The 25,596-nt window shown below is 37.6% G+C and overlaps 1 long non-coding RNA gene across 2 annotated transcripts in view; it reads right to left on the reverse strand.

Moving 5' to 3' along the window:
* The window catches only part of LOC144381269 (uncharacterized), a 272,279-nt gene that overhangs the window by 81,317 nt on the left and 165,366 nt on the right, over positions 1–25,596 (reverse strand). The window contains exon 3 of one of the 2 annotated variants that reach the window (XR_013446164.1): positions 12,667–12,864. The exons of the other annotated variant lie outside the window; for it this stretch is intronic. This is a non-coding gene — a long non-coding RNA (uncharacterized LOC144381269). Of the gene's footprint in view, positions 1–12,666; positions 12,865–25,596 lie in introns of those variants that run through there. 2 annotated transcript variants of the gene reach the window in all.

Raw genomic sequence — 25,596 nt, forward strand, 5'->3', positions numbered from 1 at the left:
AAATAGATAACTGATATTGCAATCTTTCATTAAAAGCTGAAGAACTCAACCAGGATGTACCCTTGAATGGATGGGTGCCTCACCTACCTGCACAGGTGAGAAAATCTATGATAAAGCCTCAGAGCTGGATGATTAAGATTCTCATTTATTTGTTTTTGTTGCTGTTATTTGCTAACATTCACTTACTGTTTCCTCTGTACCAAGCATTGTTACTCCAAAAACCCACTGAAAAATTTACTATTTTATTGCCATTTTACATTTAAGGAAACTAAATTAAGTAACTGTTAAGATTCAAAAAACTATCCATTTAGGGAGCATCTTCCAGTGGTTCAGTCTATTTCCAGGCCCATGCTTCTAACCATCATGTTCTACTGCCTTTGGTACTTTTCATGATTGAGCTCAATTATAAACTTTTGGGGATTATGACAAAGCTGAAGTAACACCATAAAAATACAAACTTGGTTAAGACTACTGAAAACTATCACCCTAATAACATTGCTTTGTGCTTTGTGTACCCAAGGAAAGCCATCTCTAATGCTCTAATCTTACGGACCTCTTCTAACAATCTAATTAGTGAATGTAAAATGTTAATATACAATAAATCTAAGCAGATTAATATATAATCAGAACAATTACCTGATTCATAGCTTAAGTCATTAGGCCCATTAAGAAGCATATGTGCAAATTGGGATCAGAAGCCATATGACAACTGTGTTAAATTTCATTCTAAAACAAGGTAACAAATACTGAGCACTCAAGAAATGCTAACATTAACATAAACAATGTTATTCTATCTAAAACAAAGGAAATGGAAGAAGAATCAACAAACAAAAATATTTGATTTTTGTCTCAATCTACAGAAAGTACTATATTTAAATCAACCACTTTAGAATAAACGTGCTGGCAGGAATTCAACATAGCTCACTTTGTCTCCTGAGACATCATTACAGTGTGTTTTCTTGAAAATTAAAAAAAAAAAAATCACACTTAAACACATTCCCTCTTATAAACTGTTAAGAAGTATCACTGTATTACTATTTCATGATGATGATTACTATTTCATGGTCTCAGCATGAGTGTGACTAGTTGTGGGTGGGACTGGAGTGACTAAATACAGTAACTAGTTGTGGGTGGGACTGCAATGACTAAATGCAATAAGAAATGCTTGAAGCATAATTTCCTTGAAGATAAATTTTAAATTACATTTCCCCAAGACTCAGTAATATTGCATGCAACACTACTAGTTGAGTCCTGGAATCATCTTTTAAAGATACAACAGTGGAATCAAATTCCTGGCTATATAACCCTAGGCAATGCCAATAGAGAAAAACAGACAGGGTCATTCCCAGCAATGGTGGGATTTGAGAAAAACCAAGCAAGAAGAAAGAACTAGACAGATATTTACTATAGTTCATGCCTACCACCTTGGAAAAATGATGCAAATTACAAACAGAACAGGATTCCTAATAATGTTACCCCTGAAATGGCTCTTTGAAATGCCATGACCCCTGGGGTGTGGTCATGCATCTCTCCCAATTAAAACTAACACTTCTGTGGGAAAATTTTCCCAAATATATGCTTCCCAGTCCTTCATAGCCCTCCTTAAAGCCCCCACCCCAGTTCTACATCTCGCTCTTCTCCCTTGTCCCCACCTCACTGGCAGTTTCTGCCTGTAACTTATCTCCAAATTTTCTCTTCTATATGTTTACATGCTCACCTAAAATTCATGTGGAAATGAAGCATGGTGTAGACATTAACATAAAAATATGCCTGGAACATAGTTGAATGCACTTCAAATTCAACATATCTAAAATAAATCCCATGTATTCTCTTTCTCATTCTCTATCCCCAAAATATACCTCTTGACTATTCTGTTACTATTAATGACACCACTCTTCTCCTAGTCTCTCAAACTAGAAAAATATAAGTAAAAATTTCCTTCCATTCCTATGAGGAACAAAAACAAAGTAAAACTTGTATCATTAACTTTTCCTTCAAACTTCCACTTGCATCTGCCCTTTCCTTTCCATTATCACCCCATCACACTGGTTCATTTATCTTCTCATACCTGAACTATCACAGGCACCACCTAAGTTGCTACCTAAGGTGGTCTCCCAACCATCAGCCTTTCCACATCCTAATCAACTCTGCACACACTATAAGAGACTTACCTTCCTCAATCACTTTATATACCTTGTCCCTCCCCTATTCTAAAACTTTTTAATGGGTCTGTGTTGCCTCAAAATTGAAGTCCAAATTCCTTAACTTGGCATATGAGTCTCCATCTGCCTTCCACTGAGCCTTTCATTCATCAAGTGTTGGAGAAGGTTGGGCAAACTGGAATCCTCACACTGCTGGTAGGAATGTAAAATTATATAACCACTTAGGAAAATAGTTTGGTGGTTTTTTAAAAAATTGAACATCCTCATACTATAATGATCTGGCCATTCCATTCCTAATTACTTATCTCCCCAAAAATGAAAGCACAGGTCCAAACAAAGATTTGTAAGTCAACATTTATAGTAGCCTTATTTGTAATGGCCAAAAACTGAAAGCAATCCAAATGCCCAACAAAAGGTCAATGGAAAAACAAATGGCGCTATATCCATCCGATGAAATACTGCTCAGCAATAAAAATAATGAACTACAGATATATACAACATAGAAAAAGCTCAGAATCATTATCCCAAGTGATAGGAGCCAGACAAAAACACTTCTGTAAAGTTCTTAAAAATGCATAGTAATGTAAACTAACAGAAAGCATATCAGTGGTTGCCTAAGAATCCAGAGGTAGGAAGTTAGGAGGACTGGAAGGAAGGAATTACAAAGGTGCTCTAAGAAACTTTGACAGAAATGGGTATGTTCATTATCTTGATTGTGGTGATGGTTTCACAGTTGTGTGCTTATGCTTAAAACTCATCAAATTATATATGTTAAGTATTCACTGTGTATTATGTATCAATTATACCTCAAAAAACCTGTTTAAAAAAAAAACTTTATCTCTGACCACTCACCTTCCGAAACACATCAACTGAGTCAAATTGGTCAACTAATTAATACAAGAATGCATTGTGAAGCTTCACATATCTGTATTTTACCTGCTACCATCCTTCCACCTGAAATACCCTACTATTTGCCCTTTAGAACACAGCTGACATCACATCTCCTCCATTGAGACTTCCCAGACCACTCCAGCTTGTAGATTTCTTCTTTTCCTGAATTTACAACTTTCTAATACACTGCAGCCATCATTTGTAAAGCCTAAATATAGCAGAGTCAAACCTAAATTTGAGTCCTAATTCTTCTGTTTATACCTCTGTGATCCCAGTAATTTACTTAATCTCTCTAAGCCTGTTTCTTCATCTCTTAAACATTTTTAATAGTAGCACCCGTTTGATAAAGTAACAGAATGTAAATTGGTTGGCCTAATACCTAGCACATAGTAAGTACCCAAGCTTTGTTGTCTTAGATTTACTATATATTTCTTTATAACGCTTCTTATATGAAATGTTTTTAGAAGGGATGGTAGAGTCCTCTGGTCTTCCTGATGGTGCCTACCAGAAATAATTCCATCTAAGTCCTTTGTGCAATAGACAATAATTAATTGGTTTGATTTTCCTTTTCCTGATCACACCCTTTTCTCCAATATGGAGGGAGAGGAAGGGAGGAAAGGGGAGACCAGGAAGTTTTGGATTTAAAATACTATTACCTTGATTATTCCAAATATTATGGTTTTTCTGCTACAGTAAACTTAAACTGAGTCTAGACATGATCTTAAAAAACAAAATGTACTTAGTCATACTCTTAGAATTTGACTTTCCTTAACTCCAAATAATAAAATAATCACTACCAAGCATTTAATATCTATATGATGAGGTGCAAGGAACTTTGTACTAAGCTCAGAGTCACAATTCTAAAAAGTGGCTAAGATACAATTTGGAGCAATGCCTGCTGATTATGCCATGATACTTCTAACAATTTCATCATTGTTTTTACTTACATCAGTTGTGTTTTGAATACCAAAATTCAGATTATAGCCTTCTAATAGCCAATTGTTCATTTATATTAATTGACTCAGATAATGCTACATCTTCATACAGGGTACTTTCTTCTGGTAAGTGGATCTCAAGATGCTTTGGCTTCTTAAAATATTTATTGTTCAGTAGATTTGGTAAAATTTTCCCTTCAATGGGAATTTTTCTTTGCAGAAAGTGAGAGAATACTAAGAGCTGCCATTTTATGATTTCCCTTTGAAACTTAGAGTAACTAGTTTAGTAGCACTGACAATGCCCCTCATTGTTCACCTAATTCAATATCAGAACTATCTGATTCTTGGGGTGCCTGGGTAGCTCAGTCAGTTAAGTGTCTGCCTTTGGCTCTGGTTATGATCTTTACTTGGATAGATTCTCTGGTTCTCAACATGATCTCAGGATCCTGGAATCGAGCCCCACACTGGACTCCCTGCTGAGCAGGGAATCTGCTTCTCCCTCTCCTTCTGCCCTGCTTGTGCTCTGTCTCTCTGTCTCTTTCTCAAATAAATAAAATCTTAAAAAAAAAAAAAGAACTATCTGACTTTTCTTCCAACGGAGCCATTTATATTTAATTAAGCGAGATGGCCACCTCCTTTTAAGCAATAGGAAGGTAGATAAAGCAGACAATATCACCGATAGATACCTAATTAATGTTTTGGAAGGTTATGTCTCAGGCAAAGCTTCACCTTTAGAAAATCCAGTACTGGGTGAAATCCAGAACATCAAGGCCACTTTAACTACAAAATACAGTTACAAGTAGAAATGCCAATGTGCATAAACTATATATTGGTAATCTCATCATATAGTTGGACCAATCATAGATGATCTTTTCTAAACACTTTAAATAATCAGCATGTAATCCTCTGAAAAGCAATCATTGTTGTTTTTAGCTAAGCTGCACTTTAGCAATTAATTCAGAGGCTTATCACATATTTGACCAATGCCATTTGTAACATTACCCCCATATTGTTATGATTTGTAATAATAATAACACTGATCAAGCACTAATTATGAAACAAGCACTATTCTAAACACTCTGCATGGGTTAGCTCATTTTATATTTACAAGTCTATGAGATAGGTACCAATTATGGGAGATAAGGCATAAAAGTTAAAATAAGTAGGGGTATCAATATCATTATTAGTGGTGTTAACAATATGCTCAAATATGGACTTAGATCTCACAATAAAATTTAAATTGAATTTCAAACAACTGCCTCATTTGCCACTCAAGAATCTATCCAAGTAAAAGTTCCCACCATGTCCCAAGATGTAGACGCTTAGTGTTTTGGGCAAAATAGGAAAAGACTTTCATGAGTTCAAAACATAGCTTCCTTCTTAAGAAAGCACATAATTCAAACTTTGCAGCAGTCAAGATGTATATATCCCTTGCACTATGTAAATATGAGTACGGTTTTACTATTAGAAAATATAATAAGAAACAAGGGCATCTAACCCTAGAAACCTTTAGAACAGCCCACAAAGAATAAAGTTTGGACTACTATGACTTTTTGTATGTTCTAAAGGATATTTTTACTTCAAATACTTTTAAAGTCATATTAGCTTTATAAAACTCTATTTTCTCCACCCCCAAATCTTCCTTTTCCCACTCTAAACCAATCAACTCAAGGTCTTTGGGGACTGCCAATTTGGAACATCCTCTGGCCTTGACAATTGGCAGCTGGGATCAATCAGTTCATAAAATCCAACTTGTCAGCTAAAACCAGTCATATTTTTTAAGCAAGACAATCTGTTAAACAGCTTAGGTCGTAAATCCATGAAAAACATTTGCAAAAACACATTTTGTGCTCGCTCTTCCTAAGTTCTGAGGCTACAGATGTTACAGAAACCGCCATTCTGGAAGCTCTCCCAACCATCTATTCCACTTCTCTGAAAATTTGAAGGTATCTTCTGGGCTCCACAGCTAGCAGCAGACCAGCTTCTGATAGCCATGGGCGGGGAATAGATATCCTCAATGTGCAAGGAATCCTTGCTTCACCTTGGACAGTTACATAGTAGTTTCTATCTGATGTGCAATTGATCCAGTTTATCATATGCCAATGTCATCACTGTGCAGTTAGGCTGGCTTCCAGTACTGGCTCTGTCCTAAGAGGAAAAATTTATTGTATAGATTTCAAAGCAATTGCAGAGCTTATAAAAAGCTAAGTGATCTTAGGCAAGGCACATCTTCTCAAGCTTCAATCTCCCTCTCAGTAAAATAAGAGGGCTGGAGTAACCAAACTCTAAATTTCTTTCCAATTCTATAATTCCATGACTCTACTTCTTACCATCACTTTTACTTAGCAGGAAGCCAAAGATACTCTCTCACCACTGCCAGCTCTTTCAGGTCCGGGATCACAGTAGGTCGGTCCGCACAGAAAAACATGCCACAAATAATGATGGCTTAAATGAATATTTTTTCAGGCTTTATTTCTCAACAAAGTGTAGGCAGGTTTCAAAAGAGATAAAGATTATCAGTACCTCTCAATGCCATAACATCTTAACATTTCCTACTATTACTATCTAAGTGGCCAATACACATCAGGCAAATGATTGCTCTCCTTGGCCTTACTCCAGGTAAACATCAATCACTGATGATACCTCTTCCCCCAGTCAAGCTAAGACCACTCTCAGAATCCTCAATTCAGTCTTCCAGACAGCCACCACCAATTATTCAGAATTGGCATGAGTAAAGAGTACTTTTAAAATTGTGACCTACACACTAATTAGTACCAATCTAAACCCAAAGGCTGTCTATATATCTCTAACTGGATATGTCTGGAGACATACACTCATTCTCTTCCAACAAAGCATCTCCTTTTCTCTCTACATTCCTATTTTTATAAATGGCAAAACCTGTAACCTAATCTTCCAAATGAGGTACTATTTGCCTAATCCTTACATCTAAGCAACCAAGTCCTGCAAATTTTTCTTCCTAGGTAGTAGTTTTCACATTTATTCTCTCCATTCCACACTTTCCTGGCCCAAAACCTTATCATTTTTCTTCAAACATATTGTGATCAGCTATTTAAGTTACCTTGTCAATGGTCTTGCGAATACCATTATTTCCCTATCTTAAACATTTAATAAATCCTAATGCATATGAGCACAACGGCCTCAGGTTATCCAATCAACTTACATGGCAGCTCAGGCTTTCATAAGCGTGTAAAAGCTACATGGCCTTTCATGACCCACCTTTGGAAGTCAGATGGTATCACCTCTACTATACTCTACTGGACAAAGCAGTCACAAGCCCACCCAGATTCAAGGGACAATGGAAGGAATGTCAAAGAATTTATAACCATGTTTTAAAACCATGGTACCACCTCTTTTTTTCATATATTATGATCTAGAAAAATTGAACTAGAAGTTCCCCAATTATGCCATTGAACATGCTGTTTTCCAAGCATGGGATACTGTGATGGTTAATTTTATGTGTCAGTTTGATTGGGCCATAAGATGCCCAGGCAGCTGGTTAAACATTATTTGTGGATGTGTCTATGAAGGTGTTTCCAGAAAAGATTAACATTTTAATGAGTAGACTGAGTAAAGCAGATGGCCCTTCCCACTGTGGGTTGGCATCATTCACTCCACTGGGAGAGCCTAAATAGAACAAAAAGGTAAAGGAAGGTTGAATTAATTCTGCCTAACAACTGAGCTAGGACACTGACCTTCTCCTGACCTTGGCACTCTTGGTTCTCAGGCTTTCAGACCCAGACTGGAACCTTTACTATCAGTTCTTCAACTCTCAGGCCTTCTAACTACATCACTGGCTTTCCTGGGTCTCCAGTTTGCAGATGGTAGATTGTAGGACTTCTCAGCCTCCAAAATCATGTAAGCCAATAAAATAAATCTCTTCATATGCATCTCCTACTGATTCTGTCTCTCTGGAGAACCACACAATCTCCCCCCAACTCCCTGGAAAACCCCTAACTCATTCCCCTGGTATCACCAAAATATTACTTCCACTGTGAGAGCTTCACTGACAACAAGCATCAAGTGATGGAGAACTCCCTCCATGCCCCAGTAAGATCTCACCTTCTAGACCAGTGCTTCTCAAAGAAAGAGATGACCCAGGATCTTAATAAGATTCAGACTGACTCAGTAGGTGTAGGATGGAGCCAGAGATTCTGTATTTCTTACAAGCTCCCAGGTGATATCCATGTTGCTATACCAACCACACTTTGAATAGCCAGAGGCCCCTCAAAGAGGCTACTCAAATTGCTGGCTCAGGGTAGAGTGCTCCATCCTAGGAGAGGACTGTGGTACAGGGGCAGGCTACAAAGCATGCATCCAGGAGAGATGCCAGAGTGGAATGAGAAAATTTACCATAGGCACATACGAGCAGACAGACTGTTAAGAGGCAGGCAAGAGGAAAATTTAGGGTACAAGTCAAAGGAGGGAAGCAGAGAGTGGGTTAACCTCAGAACTAATGAAAGGGGAATATATAAAAGGTTTTTATTGATGAGAGATGGTGGGGAGCTATTAGAGCACGAGGCTAAAATTAACATTTTCCAAAATATTTGTCTACCCCTCCTCCATTGAGGCCACTGTCTGTACACTGGGTTTTTAAAATTTGCATATCTATATCTAAACTATACTTACCATTAGCTTCCTGAAAACATGAACTGTTTCTATGTATTAGAGAATGGTATTTTAGAGCATACACGTGCTTTCTGGGTCCATAACTTAATTCTACCACCTGGAGGTTAGGAAGGTTTTGTGTTTGTTTTGTTTTTTGCTTTAGTTTCCTTAAGCATAAAATAAGGGATAATAATAAAATAATAATGATGATGTCTATCCATAGGAATGTTGAGACGATTAAAAGAGAATATGTGTCAAAGTGTTTCGCCTAGAACACAATCAGCCTTAGGTCAGTATTTGATATTATTACAGAGAGGAAGTATGTTGTCTCAAGAGTGTGGGATGAGAATCAAACAACCAGATCAAAAATCCCTACCTCTCCTATTTACTAGCTGTGTGACCCTGGACATGCTTCTCAACTCCTCTAAGCCTCAGTTTTTTCAACTACAAACTGAGATGCTAATAGTGCCTCCTTTAGGATTATTAAAAGAATTAGGATTACCCATCCCTGATATGGGCAATACACTTTCAGTGAACACTAGTTAGGACTGTTAGCAGCAGCCACATAACACACAATCTGGCACATAGTGGGCTTTCCATAAATATTTGTTGAATAACTAAATAAATTAATTAATGTAGAAATGTTGATCTCAGCAGTTTCACTTTCATTCAAGAGTTTAAAATATTGTCATGTACTTAAGGAAAAACTTTTCTTAGGCCTTATATAAGTGTAAGAGGAAATAGAGACCCCAGGTCCCCTCTATCTTCATTTTCATCTTTTGTTATATATTAAGCTTCCATGTTGTTTCACTTGCAAAATTCTTTCCACCCACTAAAGAATAAAAATTATACCATATTTTCCATAACTATGTCTTCTCCTACAAACCACAAGAGAATAGCACAGCATACAATGTCTGGTTGCATACATGCTGAAGAGTGTAAATATCCAAACAATAATAAAAATTAGATGAAGGCAGCTATATCATCACACCATTCCTCATTCACCTACCGCCTGAGAATCTAAGAATGGTGTTGGCTGGGAAAAAAATATGACACTGACCAGCCTGTCAGAATTAGCACAGTGCTACTGTAACGGCAAAAGAATTAATAAGAATAACAGGCCTAGTTCCAATACAAGTGGTGGAAAACTTCTTGCTGACAGAAAGATACAGGATAGGATTCATCTCAGCATTCCACTGAACATTTAAAGTAAAAACCACAGCTCAGCTGCACCCCAAAGAATCTGAGAATTTGGAAGATGTTTGATTACCCCATTTTACAATAAGTGTCTGGACTAGAACCCAAGAGGGGTCACATCCTCTCCCAACTAGCGAGAAATGTGTTTCGGGTGGTGTGAGGATGTCTTCCTTTATCTCATATTTATGTTGTTAGACATGGGATAAATTCAAACACATTCTGTTTCATAAGTTCAAATGATCTTTCTTCTGTCTTCTATTGAATTTTGGAGTGTTACAAAATTTCAAATTCCAAGAGGGAAATTTTCTACAATTTCTTTCACATGCAATTCAATTCTCTTCCTTCAAAGAATTAGCACCAGGCAGACACTCTAGACACTCCCTCAAAAGAGGCTATGTACATTCCCATGGCTACATATTGCAGACATTTCCATCTTAACAAAGATCCTCCCCACTGTTTTTTTTTTTTTACCCCCATGGGTTCAGATACACAGTGTTCTTTATATAGTAATGAACTCTATGGCCTATGCAGATAGAGATAACAGAAATCAAATGATGGGACCAGCCATATTCTGCAGATTACTGAGCAAGAGAAAATAATAATCACAAATAAATTTTAGTCTTATTTTCCCAAGTGATGACCCTGAAAACATAAAAAACCATCCACCCCACTCAGTAGTAGTTGAGGTTCACTATTTATACACACCAATAGATAAGGATATGTGGGTTACATTAAGAGTTGGTAGTTGACTTAAGGGGCTGTGGAATATCTCACTTCTGCCTTTCACCAGCCACCCCTTACCAAAAAGCCCTCAAAGACTATGATGAAGGCCAAGAAACCTTTATTAATAACAGGCACTTTGGTCCCCAAATCCCATTATAGAATTCCGGTGAGATGGCCCACACCTCATTGGAGAACCCAACCTCCTACGAGGATCCAAGTAACCAACCTTCAACACAAAGCCCAGACCTTAATCTCAAATCTATCCATCCCAAGTAAAGGCCTTGCTTTGTGAAGAATAAAAAGCCAAGAGAAAGAAATGTCTGAGAATTTTTTCCTAATATCTAGGGTAGGCTTTTCTATATAGTACACTCTAGACCTTTCTCTGAACTGAGGAAAGGGAAAAAATGTCAAGGAAGATGCTTCCAGGCCTATGTTACCTAGACTCATGGGAAAAGAGAAAGCACCCTTTCCTGACATGGCCTGTCATTTTGGTCAATCCAGAGCCACACTCCCACCTCTTCAATGTAGAATGTGGTAGGTTTGCAACTGAGGTAATCCTTGAGATGAGGACAGAAAAAGGCTCTAAGCTCCCTCAGAAGTCAAAAGGGCTGACAAAATCTATCTAATCAATTATTCCCAACTTAATATGGGGAAGAAGGAACAAGTTATTTTATATACCAATAAAAACCTAATACCAGCTGCTAAAAATCATAGAGTTTGAATGAGAGATGTTACTGATACAACTACATTGTGCATTTGATATGAAAGCAAGAAAAAAAAACTAGAACCACTACCAAATTAATAAAAAGATGTGGGTTAAAAGTGGAAATTTATGTAGTACTCATATAGCTATTTATAAATTCTTATTCAGTGAATAACCAGATAAGATCAATTTTCTCTCTTTTTAACTAAATTATTTTGGAGTTAAGGAATCAAAACCATAATTATTCAATTATTTTTTTCCTTCTTGAATACAATGCTAAAATAGGATTTAATACCTGGGTTCTAAATGAGCCAAAAGATAAGTAACAAGGGCATAAATGCTGTAGTAAACACCTCCTTCCTGTCCCAATCTTCCCACAGATACTACTAGTTCAACCACAGACTGGGTCTGAAGATAGACTCATTTTCCACAAATTCCCATAGAGCTGAGAGGGCTCTTTTGAAACAGATGCGTATCCCTGCAGACACAAAATGGAGCTACAGAGGAAATGTTGGGAATAAAAGAGAATATGTAACCTGGGTCCTCACCCAGTGGTGTCTTCCTCGGAATAAAATAAATGTTTCACAGGACAAAATACCCTCCAAAGTTTCTCACTTATTACTATATTCCCCATAGCCCCAAATTATCTTTTTATGAAACTCATTCCTATTATGAGCAATTAATGGAATACTTCTCCTTATATATAATGTCTCTCTCCCTTATTGGGTAAATGGAAATGTTGCATATGGCTTATGAAGGTGATCAGTATTACTCACCCATACAGTGTACTGGAGAGACTTTAGCTTCATGTTTTGTTGACACCATTGGCAACATTGTGTTATAATCTTCATAACAACCAGCTCAGTGTATAGTGGTAGTACCACAATGAGTTTCTCCAGAAATTTTCATTAATAGCCATCAATCAGGGAAAATATTTAATGATGGAAGCACCTTACCTCCATTTTAATGTGAGTTATAGGGTCAAAAACTGGTCACTTAGGCCTCCTCCATGGCAGAGAACTCTCTAACTATAAATTCCATGAAAAACTACAACTAATATTTATGGAGCTCTTTCTATGTGCCATTCCTGTTAGAGAGACTTTGTACACATTCTCTCACTCAATCCACACAATAATCCAGTGAATTAGATGCCATTATATCCTCATTTTACAGATGAAAAACCTTAAAAAGATCTGAATTTAAGCCAAAGCACAATGACTACAGCATGAGCATTTAACCATTATTTTATCCTGCATTCATGATAACTTGAAGTCTGAAAAAAAAAAGCAAAAGACATTGACTATGTAGGCTGCTCATGCCCCTTGCAATCCAGTTCTCTTGGCTGCCTAATATGAACTATTGTAAAATTTATTTTTTGCCCTCCTAGCTCTTTTTCAGGAGGATGAGGGACACATAACCTTACCTGTGTGGGTCAAGTAGCACAACCTTGGAGATTCCATCCACCTGACCAGCAAGAGAAAGATATTTTGTACAGACTCATTTCTTCTCTCAGTATAACAACAATTTAAATTTCTCCTTTAAAGCCCAGTTACATGGTTCATCTGTTCTAACTGGCTCTTCTCCTGATTCATGGTGGCTACAAGAGGGAGGTGAAGAAATCCACTTGCTGGGGAAAAACCAAGCAATATTGTATTAATTAAATTTGCATCACTGTTGTAAATATGCCCAGGGGCCAGGGTGATGAGTGCATTTTATAAATCAAATAAATGAATAATAACTTCTAGAGGTTGCTAAATGTAAAATGTTTGGAGAACAGAAACCAAATAAATCTAAACTGCGGCTGAGGGATACCCTTGATAATTAAAACATACACTGAAAACATAAACCTGATTCATAATCTAAATTAAACTCCATTTCTAGATGGCTTTCCATCTTTATGAAATTTTTTATTACAACAGAAGGTAACCACATGAAAGTCATCCTTAATGAACACAACATTTTTTAACTTTCTGAAATAAAAAGACAAAAAAAAGAGAGAGAAACATAAAAACTGCCATATTTATAATGATTCCCCTGCATGTACAACATCTCAAATGCTAGGACTTTGCTCTTATCTTCAGGGACTGCCTTTAAAATTCAGAAATTCTTTCTGTGAAAAAGAAAGAAAAAAAGGGAGGAAGAAAAGAAGATCAGAAGAGACAGAGGAAAGTAATGGAGTAAAGAAAGAAATGGAAAAAAAATGAAAGGGAGGATTTCAAATATCTGTAAGAACAGACACATTGGAATTAATATATTAAAATGCAAGGTTAAAGGTCACCTAGGCAAGAATGAATTATGTTTATGATTCAAGATACCAAGAAATACAGCATCAATTAAAATTGGGGCAAGTGAAACTGAATTTTTTTTTTAGTTTTGTTTTATTATGTTAGTCACCATAGATTACATCATTAGTTTTTGATGTAGTGTTCCATGATTCATTGTTTGCATATAACACCCAGGGCTCCATTCAATACATGCCCTCCTTAATACCCATCCCCAGGCTAACCCATCCCCCCACCCCCTTCCCCTCTAGAACCCTCAGTTTGTTTCTCAGAGTCCATAGTCTCTCATGGTTCGTCTCCCCCTCCTATTCCCCCCCCTTCATTTTTCCCTTCCTACTATCTTCTTTTTTTTTTTTTAACATATAATGTATTATTTGTTTCAGAGGTACAGGTCTGTGATTCATCAGTCTTACACAATTCACAATGCTCACCATAGGACATACCCTCCCCAATGTCCATCACCCAGCCACCCCATCCCTCCCACCCCCCACCACTCCAGCAACCCTCAGTTTGTTTCCTGAGATTAAGAATTCCTCATATCAGTGAGATAACATGATACATGTCTTTCTCTGATTGGCTTATCTCACTGAGCGTAATACCCTCTAGTTCCATCCACATCATTGCAAATGGCAAGATTTTGTTCTTTTTAATGGCTGCATAATATTCCTGTGTGTGTGTGTGTGTGTGTGTGTGTGTGTGTGTGCGTGTGTGTAATGGCTGCATTATATTTTAATGGCTGTATAATATTCCATTGTATGTGTGTATGATTCAATGGAATATTCCACATCTTCTTTATCCATTCATCTGTTGATGGACATCTTGGCTCTTTCCATAGGTGAAACTGAAATTTACTGTAAACCTTTCAGCATATTATTTTCATTTCCAACTTTTAGTTTGACTTGTTTTTAACATCAGTTTCTATAGTATAAATATTAATCAGCCCAGTGGTATTCTGTTAGACACTGTGGGCTCGCCAGAGCTTAGTTAGATTTGTTTTAAAGAAATAAGCTCTATTTGTTTTCAAACTAACAGAAAGCCTTTTAATTGAACAGAAGGTCTGAAATTGAGGATAATTTGCCCTAAATTTATACTCCTTGAAATCCCTGGGAAATCTAAGAATAAGAAGTATATCTTCTTTTTCCTACTGATCTGAAACACATTACAATAAGGAAAAAAAAGGGGGGAAAGGAAAGGAAGAAATGAACAATCTAAAGACACACACAGCTACCAATCCCCTCGCATTTTAGGGCAAACAAACAGCATTCCACTCCTGTCTTTGATCTTAGTAGCTTTGTCTTTTCACTCTAGTGTGGCATAGAGATAGTATCATTTTATGTGGGTGCCATTACATGAAAAATTTAAGGAAACATTGATGCAAGGACTTATAAGTTTTGTTGGGTGTATTAGTGCCTCAAACTTAATCATATTGTGAATCCCCCTAAATTTCTTAAAAATTTACTTAGATTTTTAAAATACTTATTCTCTATTATAACTCAATTATGTGTGCATCTCCTTTTTAGTCATAGTGTGATTAAATCCTACAGAAACGTTTGTCACTCGGCCTGATTTAATATTAGTAAAAATGCATTATTAAGCATTTGGGAAAATATAGTATTTTAGTTGATGAATGTCAATCATTCTGAAGTTATTTTCCTAATTAAAAATGCCTATCTCTCTTGGCTAAAAGAGGCCTTTCTTAAATCATATGTGCTGGGATAAGAGCTGGGGAATAAGGTCTCAGCCTCCTTTGCATACCATAATATGGCCAGCTGACACAAATGTGTCCCATGAACAAAGGCTCATGACATCTGCTATTCTGGCACCAATCATGAAGGCACCACACCCACCTTCTTCCACATAATTGTCAGCATGCCATTAAACTCTAACTTCTACATTACTGTTAGAAAGGTTCCCACAGCACCTCCCTACAGCACAGAGCACTAATTTTAGAGACAAGACTTCCATAGAGTATTGCAGATTTACTGGAATTCTATAAGAACATTCCATAAAAAATAAATACAACTCCAAAAACAGAGTATTTTTAGTTTTCATGATGAGAACTATAAAATTCAGGAAAAAATATTTCTTAAAAATTTTGAGTTATTTTGGCACAGCCACATTATCTAAGAATTTATAACAGAAAACAGAATCACTGATTTTTACATAAATGCAAAACATATATTTCAGTTTCTACTACTCACTATTAATAGATTTTTTCTCTTAAGAAAATAATTTAGTAGGGTGTTGTTTAGGAATACATTTGTACATGAAAGAAGACTGTAACAATATCCAGAGTGATCAATCATTGATAAACCTTTAAAACTCGTGCTGAGCCAAGTGACCACTAGAGAATTTGATGTGTGTTTACTTGTAACTAGCTTTTATTGAACATACCAAGGCCACAGATTCACAAATGATGCCCACTAAATTAAAGTAAATACAGAGACCAGGAAACCTTTCTCACTGAAAATTCACAAATTTGTTCAGACAGATCTGGGAAATTATAACATGAATAAACTAAATGCATGTGACTGATAATAGACCCTGGCTTATGTGTATGAGATTTGTGGTTTTGCCATGCAGATGACTACAATGAAATCTTTTTACTCTGTAATTTTTTATCTCATCTATTTAGTACTCAGGATGCTCCCCTAAAACCTCTCAGCCTTAGCCTAAGGTTTGATTTTCAAATCTAGCAATAAGTTAGTATGAGCCAAGCCCAAATATATCTCAAATAATAGACCAACATTTCCTTGGGTTTCCTTTGATGTTGTATTGCACTCTGCAGGTCTTCTGGCAGAATGGATGAAGGCTATTGATATAAGGTATCCAGTCAAACACATGTGTTTACAATTATGGCCTTCAAAATAAAGAGAGGATACATAACCATATCCCTGGGGGTATGGAAATTATACCATTAGAGAAGCATGGCCAGAGGCCAATGGTTTGTACTGGTATACCTAATGAACAGTGTATTTCCATCTCCAAATGTGCATTCTATTTATAATAACATAAAGCTATTTTTTAGATGAACAGAAAAATCAGACTTACCTGGCACAGCCACATAACTAAAGGCTTAAGAATATTAAACTGATAGAGCATATAGTGTCTGGCACAAGGAAAAGCATGCTTAGATGAGGGCATGCTGGGAAAAGGTGCTTGCATATACCACAAGCAAAATTACATCCTGCTGTGTAGGAGAGAGCACACAGCACAGGATTTGGAAGATGATGTCTCTACACCACACTTTGAATTGTTACCAAATAGCAGCTTCAGAATCAATAAGCAAACTCTTCCAATGACCTGGATAATAGGCAATTTCCAAGTTTCAAGGGCAGAGTGGTAGTGTAAATTCTATGATGTCAAGGCCAGTGAAAGAAGGGTGGACTCCACATTAGACTCTGAGCTTATAATATTTGGAAGAAACCTAAAGGCTGCCACATGTCCTGGCTCTTGCTCAAATTCCCTTGCCTGCACTGAATCAGGAGAGAGGGATACAAAAACTCTTCACCACGGGGGTTACCAGCCCAACACCTGATCTATAGATGCCAATGTTGGTATCCATTGGTGTGTCTTTTCTACTTGCGTAACAGGATGAAGAATGTAAAAGTGACCATACAGGAGACAAACACAAAAATCTAGCAAGTCACCTCAGCTGAACTGAAACATGGATATTTGCCATATGCTACTCATTATACCAGAAAGAGAATGAGAAAATGGTATGAGGAGCAACCCTATAGTCCAGGAAGAAAAGGGGAAGAAGTAATGGGCAATGTAGCAGAAATAGGTATTTCACAGTGAAAACTGCCTGTTGTAGCTCAGTGCATATTTACAACTTTTCAAGGTATCACCTAACAAGCCCATCAAAGTATATTGTCCTTAATTTCATGGTAAAATCATTATTTATAATTCTTGTCAATGTAAAGCAGGCTCATATGAATCAACAGAAGAATGCCATAGGTCTTCGGTCATAATTGCTAATGAATTCCTTCTCATCTTTATTAATCTATCCATTCCTAAAAGCTGCCTTGGTTATGAACCAACATCTAACTTCACATCTTGTCAGGGACGTGCGAGTTTAAATAGAGACCAAAAAAGAAAACTAAAATTTTAAGAAATGAAATAGAAGGTAAATATAGCTTCTAGCCACTTAGTAAATTAGTATAAAATGTTAAGATTCAGAGTCTTAACACCATATTTTAATGCTATGAAGCAAACTAGTATCTTAATATAGCATACCCAAGAATAGTAACAACAACAAAATGATTTTCTATACTTTCTCAAAAGGGCTTTGGGACTTCCAAAAGTATAGGTAATGGCAATACATTCAAAGGTACTTAACCTTGGTAATAAAGATGACTTCCTTACCTTAAGATTTATAAGGCACTGGAATGTTGCCAGGAAGAGCTGTGAAGCCTCCACTGATACACAATTTTATCAATAGGGTATAACTCATGAGTCCAAGATTGTCTAGATAACAACATACCCTGGGCCAAAAGGAGATAGACACCAGGTATAAAAATGACTTCAAGCTCTAAAATTCTACCAGTGTAAAGTGATAATAGTGTCATTTGCATCACAGTTGTTTTACTTCTCTTAGTCCCTCAAAGGTTAAAGAATTATGGGATTACAGTGTCTTAAACCCGAATCTTCAAAGATCCTTCTAGTCTCCCCTCATTTTAATGATATGCAATGCTACCTTATGCAATATGTAACTGAAATAATAAGATGCTGTGAGCAGAGAAATCTAAATTTACTCCCAACTCTTACATTCCGAGTTAAATTGATGGGCAGATTTTAAGCCATCTTACATTTAAATTTAGTTTGACCCTGTCCCCATACTTTCACATTTGATCTGTTTAGATATTACTGCTGCACAAGACAGGGGGACAGCATCACACAGTTGTATTCCTTACCTGAATAGGTTTATTAATGTGCTCATTAGTGGAATTTTTTTAAAAAGTGGGGGGCGGGGCGGGGTGCCTGGGTGGCTCAGTCGTTAAGCGTCTGCCTTCAGCTCGGGTCATGATCCCAGTGTCCTGGGATCGAGCCCCGCATCGGGCTCCTCGCTCTGCGGGAGGCCTGCTTCTCCCTCTCCCACTCCCCCTGCTTGTGATCCCTCTCTCGCTGTATCTATCTCTGTCAAATGAATAAATAAAATCTTTAAAAAAAATAAAAGTGGGGGGGGGCGCCTGGGTGGCTCAGTTGGTTAAGCATCTGACTCTTGATTTAGGCTCAAGTTATGACCTCACAGTCGTGAGATCAAGCCCCATGTCCAGCTCTGAGCTGGGTGTAGAGCCTGATTAAGATTCTCTCTCTCCCTCTCCCTCTCCCCCCTCTTAAAAAAAAAATAGAATTCCATGCTTCCTACCAAAACAAAAATGCAGAAGTTAATTTTTTCCCCTCTTATTTGAGCCATGACAGTCATCAAAATAGATTTTGAGATCATTTTTCCTTGTGGTAATCATCCTAAAAATCCTCAATGTAAGTGCATTGAAAAAAACATTTTGAGGGGAAAAAAGAAAAAAAAAAACCTTTTTGCTTGTTTACCGTTAAAAAAACATATTGATTCAAATTATTGAAAAATGGAATGAAGCAGCTTCTTACTTTTGCTCAGTCATGGAAATAGATGTTTCTACTTGAAAACAGGGTTGCTGGGGTGGTGGGGGTAGGAGGGATGGGGTGGCTAGGTGATAGACATTGGGGAGGGTATGTGCTATGGTGAGTGCTGTGAATTGTGTAAGACTGTTGAATCACAGACCTGTACCTCTGAAACAAATAATACATTATATGTTAAAAAAAAAAAAAGAAGACGACGACGGTAGTAGGAAGGGAAAAACGAAGGGGGGTAATTCAGAGGGGGAGACGAACCATGAGAGACCATGGACTCCGGGAAACAAACTGAGGGTTCTAGAAGGGAGGGGGGTGGGGGGATGGGTTAGCCTGGTGATGGGTATTAAAGAGGGCATGTACTGAATGGAGCCCTGGGTGTTATATGCAAACAATGAATCATGGAACACTACATCAAAAACTAATGATGTAATCTATGGTGATTAACATAACATAACATAATATAACATACATACATACATACATACATAAATAAATAAATAACAGGGTCTTAGTGAGTATCTGACCTGTTGTTTGGAAGGTAGGTGGGTGAGAATTACCTTCTGGTGATTAGTAGTTGACCAACCTGAGATATTAAACAGAAGATCTATGTTGCTGCCTTTTCAATCAGCAGAGGTCATCTGTTTTATAAGGGTCTGAAAAAAACAGAGTAGGATCCAATGCGAGGACTCTAATAAAGCCTGGCAGTGAAAAAACCAGGTCTTCCTGGTCACTAGTCAGTGTGAATCCATTTTATGTACACAAGCCCTCAGCAACAGCAGTGGGCTGCTCAAGCATGGACACAAATGAAATGAGTGCCTATTCTTGGATCTCAAAGATGAACCCCAGCTCTCCCTGGGACAGCATCAGGAATAGCCACATGTTCATCTTTGCATAGTGAAGGTTTTGGAAATTATGTTCCTAAATCACACTCTTTTTAAAAAAAAAAGCAAGAGTCAACTAAAGAAAACTAAAATATGTGAGGCATTTTATTAAGGGACATCAAAATACCCTAAGTTTCCATTACATTAAAGACTATTCCAAGATTTCTTCAGTATCCTGGCCCTTGGCACTTTGCAGATTCACAGGATTTGGGTGAAATGGTGAAAAATGAAAAATAAAAGGGATAAGAGTGTGATCTCCAAGTTAGTGGAGCTTCTTTATGGTCATTTCAATCTATCAAATTTTAGGAAATTTGGGAACTTTAGAAAAGTTAGAAACTTTAGAGAAACTCTGGAAAATATTATTCCAAAACTGAAAAAAAAATAAAGGGATATAGAGAAAACACAGATAATAGATACTCACTTCCACCAAACCACATACATGCACATTTCACCACCCTACACTAACATGGCACCTTATCATAAAACTTACAATGCTACACTGAACTGTGCTTAAACAGATGAGCTTCTCAGGCAAGAGCCATTTCTTTTTCTTTTTGATATATCCAGAGCCCACATCAGACTTTAGCATAATGCCTGACAAACCACCTCAGTGACACTGGTTAAAAAGAACAATCTCCCTCCATGTCTGTTCATTTAGCCAAAAGACAATAGGTTTAGGCTAAGAAACAATAGCATTGGAACAACCTAAGTGTCCTCAATAGATGAATGGATAAGGAAGGTATGGCATATATCTATAGTGGAATATTACACAGCCACAAAAAAGGATGAGATCTTGCCATTTGCAACAATATGGATGGATCTAGAGGGTATTATGTTAAAAGAAATAAGTCAGACTAAGAAAGACAAATACCATATTATTTTACTCATGTAGAATCTAAAAAAAAAAAAAAAAAGGAATGGCAGATGGGCAAAATGGGAGAAGGGGAATGGGGAATACAGGCTTCCAGTTATTGAATGACTAAGTCATAGGGAAAAAAGGCACAGCCTAAGGAATACAGTCAATGATATTGTAACAGTGTTGTATAGTGACAGATGGTAGCTACACCTGTGAACATAGTATAAGGAGCAAAGCATAACCTATAGAGAAGCTGAATCACTATGTTGTACACTGGGAACTAATACAATATTGTACTGAAATTAAAAAAAATATCATTGAATGTCACAGTGCATGAGAGAAAAAAAACCACATCATCAAATGCATGATTAATATACATCTTCTTAAGGGAGTTAAGGGTAAAACTTCTACAGAAAATTCTATTGTTTTTGTATTTCTAATTCAGTGTCTAGATTTTGTTTCCTACAAAAGCATAAATCAGTAAGAGAAGATTAACTAGAAATTTGGCCAGTTGCATTCATAGTTAACTTATGATGTATTTACTTTTCACAGGAAGAGCAGTGACCTCAGGAAAGAGTGCTTAGACCTTAGCAGAATGGAAATTGGCCTAGCCAAACTTCATAGGAATAATCAAATCTTGGTTCACAAAACCTATTCTGACTAAAACCTTCCATCTTCACTTTACAGTTTTCCTGTATGTCTTTGGAGTAACCTGACACTAAGTGCTTACCATGTGGCAGGCATTTGTTCTGAGCAGTTTACAACATTCGTATATTTAGTCCTCACAAGTGAGAAAACTAAGGCACAGAGAAATAAACAGTCTTGTGCAAAGTTATATCATTAATAAGGGGCAGATCTGGGACTTGGTCCCAGTCAAGTTGGCTCCATAACCAAGATCTTAATCATCATATTATACAAGGGAGCCCCTTCACTTTTGATTTGGTGTGCCAGTTAATTCAGGACGTAAACTCAGCCAGGTCAAAGTTCAAACTCCCCCTCAAGGCTATGCTTCTTCGTTGTGGGTTCTCTCCTCACTTCTCCTCTTCCCTGGGATAATATCTGGGTATGAAGGGAACACTATATAGCATCCTTGCAGTAAAAGAATGGATTTTAATTTTCTAGATCTGTGTTGACCTCAACTGTATCATCTCACCCTGCTTGGTCTTTGAGTGTTGGCTTCTTATCCCTCTGTTTTCCTCCTGATATAACTAGGTTACCCATTTCCTTAGGATGAGTGCTAGCATCATAATGTCATTCTTGCCATGGCCTCCAATTGTGATGTCTACCATACTCTGTGTCTTCCAAACTTGAATCTAGGTCTCTTCCAGTCCATCAGAACTCAAACTTTTTTGACTTCCACTAGAACATATGTGAACCTCTGAATATCCTATTTGCCATTTTGGCCACAGAAAATTGTATTTCAGTTCCTTCAGCTGCCCAAGCCCGTCATACAGCCATTTCTGTTATACTTTGCCAATCCATGTGGCATGAGGCCTTCTAGAGACTTCCTCTCCCCAGCATTCCATGAAAGAAGTGTTTAACTATTCCCTCTGCTTTCGAATTCAAATACATGTTTGCTGACCCCTGTCCATCCTCTTAGGTTGTAACACCAAGAGGGGGGAGGGCAGACTATTAGGGTGAAGGGGGTACCAGGCCCTACAAGTCTTTACAACCCACCTCTCTTGTTCTCCTCCCCTTTCCAGAATTCTTTGCCCCAGTTCAAGAAGGGGTCTTTCCTTATTTCTGGATAGTAGAAAAATGCCCTTGTATCATTTCCTGTGTCTTCCTCACCATGAGTTTACAGTATTCCAATCCTTGTTTTTCAGCTTTGGCTTCTTTTCTCTCAAACATTTTGGCCTTTTCAAATGAAATATTTGGCTTCTCAATGTTTTTTCACTGGAATTGGCCTCAAAAACCTATTTCAGAAGCCAAAAGCTAAAAACTGACTCCTTTGTCCTTGTATGGGTATTTCCTTCCCTCTAAAGCCCTGGATGTCTAGGTCTCAATAGGTAGAAGATGCATTAAGAAATACCAGGAATGACCCAGCCACCCCATCCCTTCCACCCCCCACCACTCCAGCAACCCATGGGGTGGCTGGGTGATAGACACTGGGGAGGGTATGTGCTATGGTGAGTGCTGTGAATTGTGTAAGACTGTTGAATCACAGACCTGTACCTCTGAAACAAATAATACATTATATGTTAAAAAAAAGAAGAAGAAGAAGATAACAGGAGGGGAAGAGTGAAGGGGGGGAATCGGAGGGGGAGACGAACCATGAGAGGCTATGGACTCTGAAAAACAAACTGAGGGTTCTAGAGGGGAGGGGAGTGGGGGGATGGGTTAGCCTGGTGATGGGTATTATAGAGCGCACGTTCTGCATGGAGCACTGGGTGTTATATGCAAACAATGAATCATGGAACACTACATCAAAAACTAATGATGTAATGTATGGTGATTAACGTAACATAATGATAAAAAATAAATAAATAAATAAGAAATACCAGGAATGAGAAATAGCTCGTGTAATCATCTTAGTCAGTGAAGGACACTTTTGTTGGACAGAGATCTTACACCAACCCATTTAATATGCTTTGACCAACATAAAGATGAAATTTTTTTTAAACCAGAATGAAATGCTATAAATGTGAACTTGTTAGACTTTTCCCACCATGAAAAACATTAGGAATTATGGAAGTCTGTCTATTTATTTATTTATTTATTTATTTTTATTAATTTAAGTTTTTTTTTTTTTATTTATTTGACAGAGAGACACAGCGAGAGAGGGAACACAAGCAGAGGGAGTGGGAGAGGGAGAAGCAGGCTTCCCGCTGAGCAGGGAGCCCGATGCGGGACTCGATCCCAGGACCCTGGGATCATGACCTGAGCCGAAGGCAGATGCTTAATCAACTGAGCTACCCAGGCGCCCCTAATTTTTTTATTTTAATTCCAGTATAGTTAACATAGTGTTATACTAGTTTCAGGCGTACAATATAGTGATTCAACAATTCTATATATTACTCAGTGCTCATCACAGTAAGTGTACTCTTTAATCCCCATCACCTATTTCACGTATCCCGGACCCATTTCACCTCTGGCAACCATCAATTTGTTCTCTTTAGTTAAGAGTCTGTTTCTTGGTTTGCCTCTTTCTCTCCCTCTCTTTTTCCCTTTGTTCTTTTGTTTTGTTTCTCAAATTCCACATATGAGTTAAATCATATGGTATTTGTCTTTCTCTAACTGGGGAAGTCTTTTTCTTGATACAAAATAACTGAATAGAGAGGATTTAGTGAACTTGGATTTAAACAGGAATCATCTGCTAAGATTTAGGAATCTGAATATTTAATACTGATTCATTTATCCATTCAACAGATATTTATCACATAGCTGCTGTGTACCAAGGGCTGTGCTAGTGCTGAATATATGGTCGTAAATAAAATAGATAAGAACACTGCTATCACGGATGGTGCAATATGTCAGAGGAATGACACTGAATAAACAGCATCATTAGGATTTTTCCATGAGGATGAGAGTTACCCTGCTGGAAGCAAGGAGCAGTGGGCAGTTAGCTTTCCAAGTAGGAAATAACACAGGTAAAAGCCCAGAAATGGGAAGGCAGTTTGTGAGTTTAAGCCCTCAAGGCCCTGAAAGAAACCTCTCTATCATAGAGAGGGAAGAGGAGCACTATAGAAGACCAAAGTGGAGATATAATTAGTGACTAAACTCTCCATGGCCTTATGGGTCATGTTAAGGATTTTACACATCTTTTAGAAGTAATGGGAAGCCCCTAGATAATGTTAGTCCGTAGAATGAGGTTATAAGGACTGAGTTGGAGGAATTTTACCATAACTGCAGTGGAAAAAATGAACAGAAGTGGGGTTAAAAATGGGTACAACAGGGGCCCCTGAATCTGCTGTTCAGGTAATGACTAATTAAATCATTATATGCTCTTTTAGAGATACAGAGAAGGAGACATACTAGAGTGATACAGAAAGAGGATTGGACAAAAAATGAGAGACCAGATCTGCAAAAGCAATTTCCTGAATGAGTCGCTTAAACAATGAATTGCTTTGTGTAAAATGCCTCACAAATCTCTCCCCCTCTGAGAGAAGTTAGCATGAGCCAGACATGATGTACTCAGAGCAGGTCTCTGGGAATCATAAAACTACTCCCTATTTGAGAAGAAACTAATTGAGGCTTCTGGGTCCACAAACCTGATTCCTAAAAAAGTATAGTGTTTAGGCTTAGGAAGAGAACCTTACCCCAAGCTCTTAAGTGAATTGCCCTTCTAGACTATGATTTCCAAAAAGGTAATAATAAAATATATGTGTATGTATATACAGGCATAGGTAGACATATGCCTATATAGATATATACCCTTTCCCATTATATCTCATGTGATCCTGGACACACCACTGTTTGTGAGTTATCCAAAGTTCTGCATGCTGGGCTAAGTCCTAACAGTGGCTGTGCCCAGGGGTCATTTAGGAGAGATTAAGCATCCCCCATAATCTCCATCAGTCCATCCCAAACAAACATACAACCTAAGTAAAAATAAATGTGCTTGCTCTGTCAATGTAGTGCCAAGATAAGCCCCAGAGGCCCCTCCTCCAACCAAATTTTGATCCCTGGTCTCCTCGCATTTAGAAATTCTAGGGCTGCCGTTAGGCACTAAGATAATGGGATGGAGTCATGGAGAGATGAAGTAATTTGCTCATATCAGGAAGACA

The sequence above is a fragment of the Halichoerus grypus genome, chromosome 3 (genome assembly GCF_964656455.1).
Source record: "Halichoerus grypus chromosome 3, mHalGry1.hap1.1, whole genome shotgun sequence".
Lineage (NCBI taxonomy): Eukaryota > Metazoa > Chordata > Mammalia > Carnivora > Phocidae > Halichoerus > Halichoerus grypus.